At 34.2% G+C, this 15,257-nt stretch overlaps 1 pseudogene; it reads right to left on the bottom strand.

Annotated features, from left to right (window-relative positions):
- Positions 1-6,729: 6,729 nt before the first annotated feature.
- LOC124106315 (olfactory receptor 5W2-like) lies at positions 6,730-7,666 on the bottom strand (annotated as a pseudogene).
- Between the last annotated feature and the right edge of the window lie 7,591 nt (positions 7,667-15,257).

Raw genomic sequence — 15,257 nt, 5'->3', positions numbered from 1 at the left:
GCAAGCTTGTATTTGTGTACACAAAGAGCAGATCAGCAGTTGTCTCTCTCAACAGGGGCTAGAGATCAGCATCCTAGCTCTCCAGGAAAGAGGTTTTATAGCACAAAAAGTTGCAAAGTGGGTGTTTTGAGAACTTACAGCTAACAGGATTTTGACAAGCATAATGTAAAAGCAGATAGTAGGTTAATGATCTACATGGCTCAACATTTCAAGTTGGGGAATAAATTCAGATCCCAACACCAGAATTTATGAGGCACTGCTGGGGTTTCAGTGATGGTTGTTGTCTGGCCAGGGAAAGCCAGGCATGAATGAGTTTAAGGCACTAGCAGGCTTTCCAAGAAAGTTTAAAACATCAAAATATGGCCAGGCCAAATAGTAATCCTAGCATTTTACAGAAAACAGAAATGAATTTTCTGTAATGTTTGACAAGATGGCTCCCAATCTTAAGAGGGAATTAGGCTGGGTTTATCTCATGGACCCAATATAATAGCACACATAGCACTTCCCAGCATATCCCCCAGCACATTCAGTCCATCTTATAACTGAAAGTTTATATAAAATCAGGGAAGAGGTCTTGAATGGTAAACTCTGTATCACCCTCCATGCTCCTTTTATGACAATATGGTAAAATAAGTTTAATATTTTTGAGTGTAGAAAACACTTATCATCAGGAAGTTCAATGGCATTAATACATTTTTTTTTATTTTTGGAAAAGTGTGTGTGTGTGTGTGTGTGTGTGTTTTCCATTTGGTACTGGGAATTGAACTCAGAGGTGCTTTACTACTGTGCTGCATACCCAGTCCTATATATATATACACTTTGGGACAAGATTTCACTAAGGTGCCAAGAATGGCTTCAAACTTGCAACTCTCCTACCTCAGCCTCCTGAGTCTCTGAGATTATAAGCATGAACCACTTTTCCTGCTGGTAAAATATTATTATTGACAATTTTTAATGTCTCTTGGTGTTTCATTTGCATTCTGTTTGACGATACCAAATCTTTTGTGGGAGATTATAGAAGCAAAGGTATGTTCTAAGTAATTGTCAATAACTTTCAACAGGTTTATTTAAGGACCTAAAGGAGTTCTATTAATTCTCAGCTGCACATGCGGGAAAGATGGAATCATCCTCCGGTATGTTCTAGTTGCTCTCCTGATTTTCTCCTCAATTGCTCCCCTGTCCCCAGGGATGACTCATTCCCTCAGGCTACACTCGGCTCTTAAGGATCCAAACATCAACTTCATAAACAGAGCTACTCCTGAAGGCCATGAAATCCAGCCCCCATCCCCACTAATATGACAGCAAAGGTTGGACTGTGTTATAAAAAATTGCTTCATCTGAATTACTTCCCAAAGGAATTGTTTTTTTTTTTTTTTTAAAGAAAACATTTCTTTTTAAATATTTTTTTCAAGGCTCAAGAGACTTAAGGTAGAATTTAAAACATCACAAACAAGTGAGAATGACACATAAAGAAAATACCTGAACAAAAACAGCTTTCCTGGGGTCACTGTTGCCCTTAAATATAACTATGGGCACCCCACTTCTTCTAAGGTCCTTCTTTAAGAAGACAGCTACCAAGTCCTGTGAAGAGCAATTATCACATATTCAAGTTTGACCACATATCATATTTGACCACATGATAGTGGTCAAAAGGAAAACCAGTTTCAGAGATCTCTGCTGCTCAAAGCCAGAAAATCAGTGCCTGAGAATGCTAGCATTAATAAATTAATAAATCACAGATTTTTGTAAATATAAATAATATTTATTTTATGCAATATTATGTGAAGGTTTTGTGCTTTATTAATTTCACAAGTGTAGGTTCAATATGCTTTGTTTACAGAAACTGCTAGAGATTTATAAGGGCTAATATAATCATAAAAATCTAACAATAAATAGTGTTTGATTTCTGACAACCTTCCAGGACATGTGTACATAAAAAGTTTTAACTGTATATGTTTAAAAATAATATATGTATTTTTTACAAATAGTAAAGAGAGCAAAGGGATTTTCAGAAATGCAAACACTTCTATATTTCAAAGCTGAACCACAAAAACTCAGAACAGAACAAGAATTTCAGAGAATTGTTGTGGACCGTAACTAAATTGGATAGGCAAATTGAAATGCAATATTGCAAATTGAAATATTGTATTCTTTTGCATCTGTTTTCTTTAGCTTTCTTATGTGATTCCTCTACACATTTGGTTGTATGTAGTAATAGTTTATTTTCATTAATATGCAGCATTCTGATAAACAGAGATTTGTTTAAAAGAAGGTATCACACTTTGAGAACATATGTTATGTATATGTCCAGTTATAGAAGATATTGCCAAAGAGTCCTTCAGTCAAAACCCAATTCTGACTCTTACTTAGAGTGTGTAAGACAGAAAGTTATTACATATCCACACTAATATAAATTGATATAATTAATAATGTTAACCATTTTTATTTTAGTCTTTCTTTAGATCATTTAACAGCATTATTTTTTATTGAATTTACACTGACAGTTTTACAACCAATTCTGTACTGTGTCTATTAAAATAAAATGCAGAATGGCAGGCCAGTTAAAAAAGCTGTGTTTAAAAGTATCTGGTCTTTTGCAACACAAGTCCTCTAGCTGACATCACTGTCAGAGCCATTTCAGACCAAATCAATCCAGAGAAAGAACAAAGTTTTTTTATACAAAGATCAAGCCCTTCATTGTTTTATTTATTTAATACCTTCAATAATGGGAATAGAAATACTTGATAGTGGAATCATAGGTATAATAATGCAGAATATTACAATTGAAAAGAATCTCACAGATAATCTATTCTTAGTTCTTTTACACAAGGGCAGTTATGTCAAGTGAGGAAGAGTGACTTCCTACATATCACTGTGGTGTTTGTCTCCTAGCATCCTTCTTGAGAGAGAGATGTGCCAGGAGTTTAAAGCTGCTGTCTCTGACATTAACACATTACTTCTCTTTTCATTGGTTACTTATCATAATTATTGCAGTTTTCTAACAAATATACTATACAGCCAATCCCCGGTAGGTTCTCTGCTTTCACTAGGTTATACAGACATCAAACCTCCATAAATGTTTAAACATCTCAGTTCATGAACCTACAAATTTATATGAATTAACACAGTGTTATGTTCAGGTATTGTCCTGTTAAGGCTGAAGAAAATAAATCAAGATAGAGAAACATTCGTATAGTCTTAACTCCTGAAACAGAGTCATTGGCAATATCATATGTAACAATACAATTTTCCATTAGTCTTCCCTGATCTATGAGGAGGATGTGATATGGAGGGATAGGCAGTGAAGGGACTGGTGGGCACTGAAGTGGACAGGCCAGAATGGATCAAAGACCTTTGATCCAGGTTTGCCTATCAGTATAGAAACCCAAGATGGATGGATCACTCAAGGCTATCTGCCTAAATTCTTACTGAAGTCACACATATACTAAGCTATATTTAGAGTAAGTGTTTGTTTTTTTAAATATTAGTTTAACAAATTCACAGAGATGAAGACTATAACTTATGAACTGGTTTTCTTATACCTTTAGACATGTATCATTGAGTATAAGATACACTCTTGTTGTGATTAGAATTTCCTTCTGTTTATATTATGCTTACTGCATATGATTAAAGGAATAAATAAGAAGATCAAATTGATCTTTCCATGATCTAAATGTGGTATGTCATACAGAGGAAAATTAAATGTGTTTACATGTACCTTTAAATTTATTTGAATTGTCACAGTGTTTCAAGTAGAGTTTTCTCCATGCCACTATTCATGAGAGAGATGAACAAAAACATATGGGTAAACTGGGAATATGTGGCACAGGCAGAATCCTTTAAGTCTGTGTTTGAAAAAGCAACACTCCCCCTGTTCTTCCCCATGTGTTTTTTCTATAACTACACCGTTGATATAACCTGTCATAGGGTCCTACTGTTGCCACTTTGGAAAGCGTAGATGCCTCAAGTGCTTTATCCTGTCACTCAGGATATTTTATATTGACATCTAGAAAAGGCTACAATGTTTAAAATCTTTTTTTTTTAATTTTTTATTGTTGGTTGTTCAAAACATTACAAATTTCTTGATATATCATATTTCACACTTTGATTCAAGTGGGTTATGAGCTCCCATTTTTACCCCATATACAGATTGCAGAATTACATCAGTTACACATCCATTGATTTACATATTGCCATACTAGTGTCTGTTGTGTTCTGCTGCCTTTCCTATCCTCTACTATCCCCCCTCCCCTCCCCTCCCCTCCCCTCCTCTCTCTCTACCCCCTCTACTGTCATTCATTTCTCCCCCTTGTATTATTTTTCCCTTTTAAAATCTTTAAACTTGTACAATTTTAATGGATAATTAAGAATTTCACAAAGTTGAACAATCCATCTAACAAATGGCCATGTTTGCATTTTCTCAACAAGATTCTCTTTTCTTGTTTGGACATCATAAACTTGAGCAGAGCCAGATGCAGCAGCTGAGCTGTCTTCTAAGTACTTAGAAGAATGCTCTCTACTTAATTCACACACTTTTGTTTATTCACTAACTTAGAATACACAAATATTTTATTTGTTTTTGAAAACTATAAAATATTTATTCAAAATACATGGCATATCATCCATCAATTCACTATAATTGTATAGCAAATGAGCCCTCAAATGTTACCTCAAATGAGAGATCTTTATTTCTTATTGTTTTTCCATTCTGTGTCTCAGTCACAATGCTGTGAAAGAAAGAGAAGCGTAAGACATGCTGTCCTTCAGCAAAGAATACTCACACTCTTTCACTGAAGTTAAAGATTTAATAAACTGAGAAATGGGAAGAATAATTCCTTTAGGAGAGTAATATTTATGAATCACAAAGGTACCCTCTTAACCACAACTGAAAAAGAGAGGAATGCAAGAAAAGCTGAGTGGAAGTGACAGAGTTGAGAATTTCAGTACAAGGTTGACTTTATTGATGTCCTTCATTTACAAGTTTCTTCATTTTATTGTTAATTGACACAAAATTGACAAATTGAAAGGATACATTTTGACATAAAGTCTTATATAAAAATTAATAATGAAACATTGAAAATATAACTCTAGTGAAATTATTGATAGAACATTGATAGATAATGGTCTTTCATGAAGTCAATGTTAAACTTTATAATCAATAACATACAGAATTTATTTTTAGTTATTCAGACTATAATCTTTGTAGTCCTAAATCATGTCAAAAGCTCTTTACTCTCAAATGCATACACTTATCTTTACTAATATTGTTTTCTTGGATAACTGAAAAGAATGTGGATTTACCTTGTATTTAGTATGTACTATTGTATAGGTCATAAAATGTGAAACTAAAAAGAAGCATAGCCACTTACACTTTTAAAATCTTTATATAATGGTCTGGGATCATGGGAATTTTTCTCAATAGACTGAACAAGGGAAAATAAATCCTCATTCAGATATAAAATATTTCTCTTACAGCATCTGAATTTTGCATTTATTATAATAGTAGGAGCCAATCCTGTGACTACTTAGAAATACCATATCTTCTTTATACATAAAATATTTTTACAAAAATAAAAATGGCATTATTTAAAAAGAGTCATATATACATTACATAATAACAAAAAGCAAGGTGATTATTATATCCATTATATCAAATAATGTGTTTATAAGATGCATTATCTCAAAGACTTATGATTTCTTTATTACATAATATTCAGTCTCTTCTTCTACATGCATTATCATTGACTATTGTGATACTACATTGAGTAGAATGTAAAAAACAGTAATAAGAAACAAGCAAAGAAAAAAAAGGAAAAAGAACTTGAATAAAAAATTCTAGAGAAGATTGAATCGACAATTATTTAGAGAAGGCATACAAATTACCAAGTGCGTGAAAAAATATATATTCAAGTTTTCTTATCATTAGGGGAAAGCAAATTAAAATCACTTTGCTTGATGTTCCTTAAATGATGCACTTTATTTTATCTACAGTCATTTTCCTGCCCACTTCTAGATTTCTAATTCTCATCTCCATCTGGAATCCTTTCTTCTCCCCATCACTCCACTGTATCTCTTTCTATTCATTGCTTAGATCTGAAACTCATCATCTCCATTCCAAAAAATCATTTCTTCACAGAAGTCTGGATTTAGACATTTGCTTTTAAATAGAGTAGCTAACCATTGGACTTCTTGGCATGCTACAGTTCAATGTGAATTACTTGTAAGTTAAGTTAATTACTGTTTCTAATTTCCAATACAAAATTTAGCTCATTTGCATTGAGATTATTTTGCAAAAGGCACACACTGAAAACTCAATAACTCTTAGAATAATTATTAATGCATAAATCTATGCAAAACGAATGACACTTTTTTTTAAATTTTTTATTGTTGGTTGTTCAAAACATTACATAGTTCTTGATATATCATATTTCACACTTTGATTCAAGTGGGTTATGAGCTCCCATTTTTACCCCATATACAGATGTGTAACTGATGTGACACTTTAGTACACTGAAACACAGACTGAAAAGTTTTCCAAACCTAAAGAGTATAATATTTAAATTGAAGGCACATAATGAAGTATAGGATATTTAATTATCTAGAAACTATTGGCAGGTGACAATTCAATAAAATTAATATTATAAGTTATTAGTGATAACTTCACATGATATGTGTTTTGAAGAAAACATGATTATAAATTTCTGTATAGTATGTATTGTATGATGTTTATTAAAAGAAAATTTTATTTTTCAGTTTTTTTATGCTCTCTTTCATATTTTTGGTCCGTAGGCTATAAATCAGAGGATTCAGCATGGGAGTCACAAGGGTGTAGAACAGTGAGGTCATTTTGTCTTCATCTAGAGAGTAGGCAGAACTTGGTTGAAAATTCGTGAAAAGCATAGTGTGCTGGAAAATTACAATTACAGTTAAGTGGGAGGCACAGGTGGAGAAAGCTTTGAGCCTCCCTTCAGCAGAATGGATCTTTAAAACTGATGAGATGATGTAGCCATAAGAGACAAGGACTCCACAAATGGTACTCAGTTCAATGAATCCAAAAATGGTGAATATCACTAACTCATTGACTTGTGTGTCAGAGCAAGAGAGTAACAGGAGTGGAGGGACGTCACATCACAGAAGAAGTGATTAATCTCCTTAGACCCACAGAAACATAAGCAGAATGTTAATGCCGTTTGTATTAAAGCATCTGCCAGGCCTATAAAGTAAACCCCAGCCATGAGCAGTGAACACACCTTAGTGGACATGTCTACTGCATAGTGCAAGGGGTTGCTGATGGCCTTGTACCTATCAAAGGCCATCACTGCCAGAAGCACACACTCAGAATCTTCAAAGGTACAGTAGGTCAAGAACTGCACAGCACAACCAAGGAAAGAAATTGATTTTTCTTGGAGAATATGTTAACCAGCATCTTGGGTCCTACTGCTGTGGAATAGCAGAGGTCACAGAAAGAGAGGTGGCTGAGGAAAAAGTACATTGGAGTGTGAAGCTGGGGATCCACTCTAATTAAAATGATCATTCCAAGATTTGCAAGGAGAATAATGAGATAAACAACTAGAAATGCAGGGAATAGAATCACTTTAATCTGAGGATTATTAGTGATTCCCAAAAGAGAAAAATGACTTAATGATGAACAATTTCAACTGTCCATTCTTCTTGGTTCTTGTAATAATCTTTTATAAAAGTCAATAAGGGAATGATAAATTAGGGATTGCTTTTTATGCATACATGAAAAATGTTATTATAAGACATAACCTAATTTATTTTCAAACATTGTGTTCCTTGCTCTCAGAAAATAGCCTACACAAACACAAGTGTCACTGATAGGAAGCATTAACATATTAAAAAAAAAAACTTTAAAAGGGCTAACATAAGATCTTGATTATCTTTGCTTCCAAATTTATATATAATTTCTGAGTCTTTGACTTTAGACTTAGCATAATGACTGGTAGTTGGCATACACTGGCATTTGCAATGTGTTGCTTCTATTAATATTTGAATAAAAGTAGAAGAAACTATGTACCACATTCCTTGAAGAATGATTTTGTAAAGGAGAGGACTTCTAAAATATGAACAAGTGAAAGTTCTACAGCCCTTATTCAAATAGCAAATGAAGTCAGTCAAACTCATACAGGTCTATCAGGAAAATCATCATTGGTCATTACACTGAGGGGTTTACTTACTTGAGTATGAAAGTATGAAACTAGTCACTTACACATCTGTCAAGACATGATTCCTCATTGGAAAATCAAGTCATATTTTTCTATTACTCTTAAGCATAGCCACTCAGAGACTTAACCAAGGTGAGAAAGTCTGTCTGTCCTTATCTCTGATGCCTGAATGAAAAGTGGATCACATTTTATTTCCATATAGTGACAGTAGGGAGTTAAATCTCCTAAGCCACTGCCATCACTTCTTTGTTTTATTCAAACATGATTAATTAGATTAATTACTACTTGCTATAACAGCTTATTACGAATACTCTTGTGTGAGTATTTTCTCCTGAGAATACCAAAAGAAATTCAGCAAAGACTGAACTTTTAATTATTTTCCCTTATCACAAAATTACTCACTGTCAGAAATGGACAAGGACTTATTTAACAGTCTCCTTCTTGGCTCTCATAACCATACTGGCTGTTGGTGAAACCAGACATGTACTGAAACTGAAATACATTCCCTACTTGGTGGCTTCTGGGTCCCTTTCATTGTCCTCCTGCTTCTTCATTTCTGAGACCACCTCCTGAACTACAGTTTAGACACATGGTAGTCCACAGGCTACTTCTTTCATTAATCAATGTCTGATTCCTCCTCGCATCCACACCAATTGCCCTCATTTTAATGCACGTTCTCCACTGCACACTGGTCCTTTCTCATGTTTGTATATCTCATTCCATGTGAGTGTCTCTACATTAGCACAGAAATTAGTGCAGATATTTGCATGAGTAATGAATCAGTACATGTGTGTTTTAAAACATTTTAATGTTAGGCTCTAGATATTCAACAACCAGCAATGAGTGTGTTTCAAGGTTTATTTCTGTTAACTTAGTTCACGTGTACAATAATACTCTTTTTTAAATAATGCATGGTGGTATGATGTTTTCACAAAAACCAGCAAGATTTACTATTTTTCCAAAATAAGTTTTGCATACTATTATTTAGTATACGTACTGGCAGTATTTTTTTGTGTGCACACTAATCTATCCTGTACAGCCACCAATGAATATTCTCCCTCTTTCAATCTGTTTAACATCCTTGTCTTTAAATTCATTTGACTACTTCGTATGTACAGGCTGCATGTAAGGCCGTTCTCATTATTGTCAAATATTCCTTTACACAAATATACTATTTTTTTAAACACTGAATTCTTGGTAGGAATTGAATTGTTTTCTTTTTTACTATAAACTTAAATGTTATTGTGAATATTCTCATGCATTTATTTGGGTAGAGACATACATTTATTTATTTTTTGTATTGAAATTGGAGGTATAAATATGTGTTTATGTCTGTACAGAAAGATTGTACTTCATCTCTCTCTCTCTCTCTCTCTCTCTCTCTCTCTCTCTCTCTCTCTCTCTCTTTCTCTCTCTTTTTTTCCCACTAGACAGAGGAGTAGTGAATGATGCCAAGTAGGTAGTGTGAGTTTCAGAAGGTCAAACACTTTGAAACATTGTCATATTAACTGACTTCTTACTCAAATTCAGAATTTCATAGACATGTAATATTAGTGGATATACAATTTTATTGGGGCTTTTGGTGGCTCGGGTAAGCATCCTCCAAGGCCCATGTGCAAAGACTTGGTCTTCAGTCCATGGTGCTATTGGAAGTACTGGATCCTTTAAGAGCTGGGACCTACTTCCAGTAATATAAGAAGAAAAATTTATTGGGACATTGGGACCCTAGCTCTTCTTTTTTCTTGCCTTTATGGCTTCTTATCTGCCATGAGGTGAGCAGATTTCTCAGACCCTCATTCCCACCACAAAATGTTGCTTCTCCACAGGCCCAAAACAAAGGGGCCAATTGATTATGAATAAAAAACCCAAACTATGAGCTAAAGTAAAATCTTACCCTTAATGTTAATTACCTCTGCTATATAATTACCATAACAAAAAGCTGAGTAACCTAGCCATTTTCTGAAAATAAAGAATATCACATAATGAAATAAATAGTTTTGCAATTATCAAGAAAAATTAAAACTTCAGTATAGAAATTTCTAGATCATGTCTTTAGGGTTTCAGAGGGGTAAGTAAAAATGAAGGGGAATTTTGTTTTCCATGAGTAAATTCCATCTCTTGGGAATTCTCAAGAAACCTGGGATTAAAAAGACACTATTTGACACATTTCTCATTGTTGATCTCCTTTATTTTACTGCAAACCAAGTAATGGTAATTTTATTGGACTGGATTCCCAATTTCACACATTACTATATCTTTTCTCAGTCACCTGTCCTCTCCTGATCTCAGATACTATACAACAATTGGAGCTAGGATACTGGTAGGCTCGATTGTCAAGAACTTGTCAACCCCCTTATTTTGCTGTGCTCTGCAGTTCTTGATCTTTCTGTAAAACAATAAAGTGACTAATTTTTTTTTCAATTTTTTTAAACACCACATGGGATTACATGGAATAGAATCATAATTCATAGTAACAGAATGTGGTATGTGGAAAGGACATTATAAATAATCTAGATTATCTTTCTTTTTTGTAAAAGAAGATTGAAATAGATTATGTATTAGATTATGCCATATCTTTTGCATTCTTATATTTAAGAGTTACAGCATTAAGGGTGAGCACAGAAAAAAAAAATATACCATTAACCCTGTCAACCCAATAACCAATACTGTGCTTATTTCAACAATATTTGCCATCAGTCATTGATTGACATGAAAGAAGGATGTGCTTAAGAGAGATCAAGAGAAGAAGGGAAGAATGAGGACTGGACTAGACAGACTGTAATAGATCCTTTGGTGCTGTGTTCCACAGATTGTTAGAATCCCAAGTTTGAAAGAATTGGGCATTATTAACTTATGTAAATATATGATCTCATGACTTCATGACTGATAATTCTACATCATGTACAACCAGAAGAATGAGAAATTATACTCCATCTTTGTATGATGTGTCAAAATACATTCTACTCTCATGTGTAACTAATGAAAACAAATTAAAAAGAGTAAAATGGATAAAAATGAGCCAACGTGAACCATCTGCTCAAACTTCTGTTTTGGTTATGAATCCAATAATAATAGTTTCACATGATACATTTTGAAACTCATCAATTTCAAGGAGGTTAATTTCAATATCAAACCAGTTTATGATATTTTGGTCATCCTTTCATAAGTCTTTAATTTCTCTTATTTCACAGTCACTGTATCTAATGATAGGAGCCAATATGAAGCTTGAATTGGCCTCTAAATATGACAATTAAAGTGAATATCTGAGAAAGAGATGGGTTAGTTGGATAGAAAATTTTTACCATCAGGTTACTGGCAAGCCACATTCATCCCTTTTGCCTAAATTTCAGAATATTTCAAACATTGTTTTCACCATTTTATTGTTCAACTTGAGCTGGTATAACAAAATACCATAGAACTGTTGTCATATAAACAACAAAAATTTATTTTTTCAGAGTTCTAGAGGATAGAAGTCTAATATTTAGGCACTGTGAGATTCAGTGTCTGGGGACAGCCCCTATCTGTCCAGAGACAACTGTTTTCAGTGTCTTCTCATGGCAGAAGCGTCCAGGGAGATCTCCAGGCCTGTTTGATGAAGGCACTACTCCCGTTGTGGAATACCCTGCACTCATGAATTTATCACCCCCAGAGGGTAATAGTACCATCATTTGGGGATTTAGGGTCACAATGCATAGGTGAAAGAAAAACAAAATACAATAACTATGTACAGAATGCACTATTTCAAAACATCAGGAGATAGTTCACAAATTGTTATAGAGGTGGAAACACATAGGCTTTTTTAATAAAGCAAGAATTGTTCATAGGTATTTTCCCTCATGATATCTTCTCCTGACTTGTGATTGTAGTTACCATTCAGGCAGGCAGACTCTCATTAGTAAGAAGTTGCACAATTTTGCAGTGTCTTAACAATTCTACAGATGATTGCTACTGAATGAGTAAGGTTTCTTGCATGGTGGTTGTTGCAGGTTGTGACCTGTCTTCTGTCTGAGCTTTTGTCTTCCATTACAACCACTGTTGAGATGAAAAGTTTGGTACATAAGACAGAGAATCTTCCCAGTCCACACTTTCCTGCTCCTAAGAATTCCATTTCTTTCCATCTCACTCAGGTCACTAGACACTTGCTTTCACTTGTTACTTCTATCATTTTCCCTCCTAGCCTGACAAATCCACAGGTTAATATCTCCAAACCAGAATTCTGTTCTTCTATGTCTGTTCTTTCAACTTGGAGGCCAGAAAGAATGTGGAACAATGTACATCTGTTTGTAGCTGTAATTTCTCCTCCATCCATTTTGTTCTTGCCTCTGTAATTAGTTTTGCATCAGTAACGAAATGTACACACTTCAACAATGGGCATTCAATAATGGCAGCAAAATACAGCCCTTCCTTACCACATTAGTTTAGACAAATTTCTGTCAACAATGGCAGAGTATCATCCCTGCTGCTCTCCAAACATAGAGTGTCCCTGTACTACTATGGCAGGCCTCCAGGATCGGGCATTTAGTTCTCCCCCTCCACATACACATAAGTGGATGCTCAGGATTTCCCCTATGGAAGGTTCCTTCTCTTTCATTAGTTTTTTAAGCTCCTTGCTAGCTCATTGATTATTTCATAAAAATGGAATCTGGTGTGTAAGAACCAGCCATAAATGGTGGAAGGTGCAGAAAGATTGATGAAAGAGGCAGTTAAACATAAAATTTCACAGAGTCCAATCCAATTCATTAGGTACTTAAAGACAGAGCATGTCTTGGGTGGCAGAAGTCACTCTCCATGGTACGACAAAAAGGTTCATATGCTAAACTAGACAAATGTGATCTATTGCCAATCAGAGTGTAGCTGGGATTCCTCAAAAAAATAAAATAAAATAATTACTATTAATATATTAAACATAAGTTAAGGAAAATTCAAGACTTCAGTGATTATCACTGAATGTTCTGCTGAATATCTCAATCATTTTCTACTGTTTAAAATGCATGCCAGGTTTACCTGATGAACAAGTCAGCAATTTCGAGCAAGATGCCTATACTCATGTCAAGCTGATACATACAACTGAGAGAATCACCATGTCAACTAAGTAGAGGCCCAGCTCAATCCTGATAGGTAACACTGAGAAAAAGAAGGAATAAATCACCAGACAGAAATGACAAATAACTTAGTATCCCCAAAACAATATCTATTCTTCCTTCTTTCTAGCCTTTCTTTCTTCTTTCCTTTATTTCAGTTTTTCTTTTTCTTTTTTTTTTAATTTTTTTTATTTGTTTTAATTGGGCTCTCACTATGTTTTCCAGGTTGGTCTCAAACTGTTGGGCTCAAGAGACACTCTTACCTCAGCATCCCAAGTAGATGGGGCATCAAGTACACACTTCCATATTGAGCTACCAGTATCCATTCTTAATCAAAATTATAAGGTATACATGAAAGTAAGAGACAATAACTTATTATAAAAAAAATTAGAAGACCCAGATTTACGTACAACATAGATATTAGAACTATATGACAAATAATCTAAAATAGTCATGATTTCTATATGCATTAATGAAACAGGTGGGCAATGAAACATGTATGCAGGTGTATAAAGCAAATTTCAAAAAAGTCATGAAAACTATAGCTAGAAATTAAACTTAAAAAAATAAGAAAAAATACATTAAAGAAGAACAACAGTAGGTGCAACATAACTGAGCAGAATTTTAATGAAATTAAAGGCGTATCAACATAGTATACCCCAAATGAAAAAGAGTAAAGACCACACTTGAAGACAGTGCAGTAAGTAACACCAAGGAATCAAAATAACTATAATTAGAAATAATGGGGTTTTCCTTCAAGATAAGGAGGTCAGGGCAGAGGAAATATATGTAGGAATGGGGCTAATTTTTTTTCTGAAATTAATCAAAAACGAAAAGAAATAGAAAAACAAAAGTCTCCAAGATGAACAATAAAAGGTCAGAGACAAGCAGAAAGAACACACACACACACACACACACACACATTCTCATCCAGAAAAAGTTTTAAAAAGTAAAATAGAAATTACTGAAAGGAAGAATCATTACAGAGATAGTAGGGCTTGTCGTTCTTAAAGCTATTGATGTTTTACATGGGACAATTTTTCTTGGGGGCCACTACTTCCTGTAAATTGAATTAGAGGATGCTGAGCTGCACCCCTAGCTTCTTAACACTAGATGCTAGTAGTAGGAAATGTAAGAACTGGAAAAAGGTCAAAAATTTTTAGATGAGTTTATGGTTTATACAAAGAAGATATAAAAATTAACCCTGATACAACAATATTTCAGGTTATCCCCCCTTTTATTTTGGCCTTCAGAATTTTAGTCAAGATGATAATTTACCCTACTCTGAGTTGATATAAACTTTCCTTTTTTAAAATGTGAAAAATAAAATAGGTGCTTGAGTAGAGAAACCAACTGTCTCCATAGTTTTATGTGCAATCTTTGACAGATCAACTTTAGAAATATACTGTACAGGAGTTGAAAATATCTCAATATGTTTATCTGAAACAGCTTTTGCATCATGCACACCTTGAAAACCCAAATGGACATCCAGTGATAGATAAAGACAAGTAGAACAGGTGCCTCGCTTATCCTTATCAAGTGTGAAGGGCAGCACACCTAGCAGCATTCACCTGGATGCCTTCCAGCATTGGACAGCCACTAGGGAGAATGCAGTCTCTACACTGGCTCTGGTCCTATGTTTTCTTCATGTTCAGCTATGAAGTGCAAAACCAGACACCAGAATGGTAATACTTGTATCTCATGATTCAGAATAGCTTCAGACACATAGTGTGATTGTTAATTAGAATTTTCTTATTAGTAGGTTCATTATCTTTCTACTATTTGAAGGAAATTTGGTGTGGCTTAAGGCACTCCACCAACTGGAAAGTATGGGATTTGTATAATATTATGAGAAAGTGGATGTTTATAAGAAATATACCTGTTCCTTCAGAATGGAAGCATAAACTCTAATCATATATTTGATATGCAGTTATACAATTCCACAAAGAACTATGGATTCTGAAAGGAAGCATGTTTGATATTAAACAGT

The sequence above is a fragment of the Marmota monax genome, unplaced genomic scaffold (genome assembly GCF_021218885.2).
Source record: "Marmota monax isolate L192 unplaced genomic scaffold, Marmota_monax_Labrador192_F-V1.1 WCK01_AAM20220418_F8-fsc00503, whole genome shotgun sequence".
Taxonomy (NCBI): domain Eukaryota; kingdom Metazoa; phylum Chordata; class Mammalia; order Rodentia; family Sciuridae; genus Marmota; species Marmota monax.
This window is presented reverse-complemented; position numbering and strand designations above follow the sequence as displayed.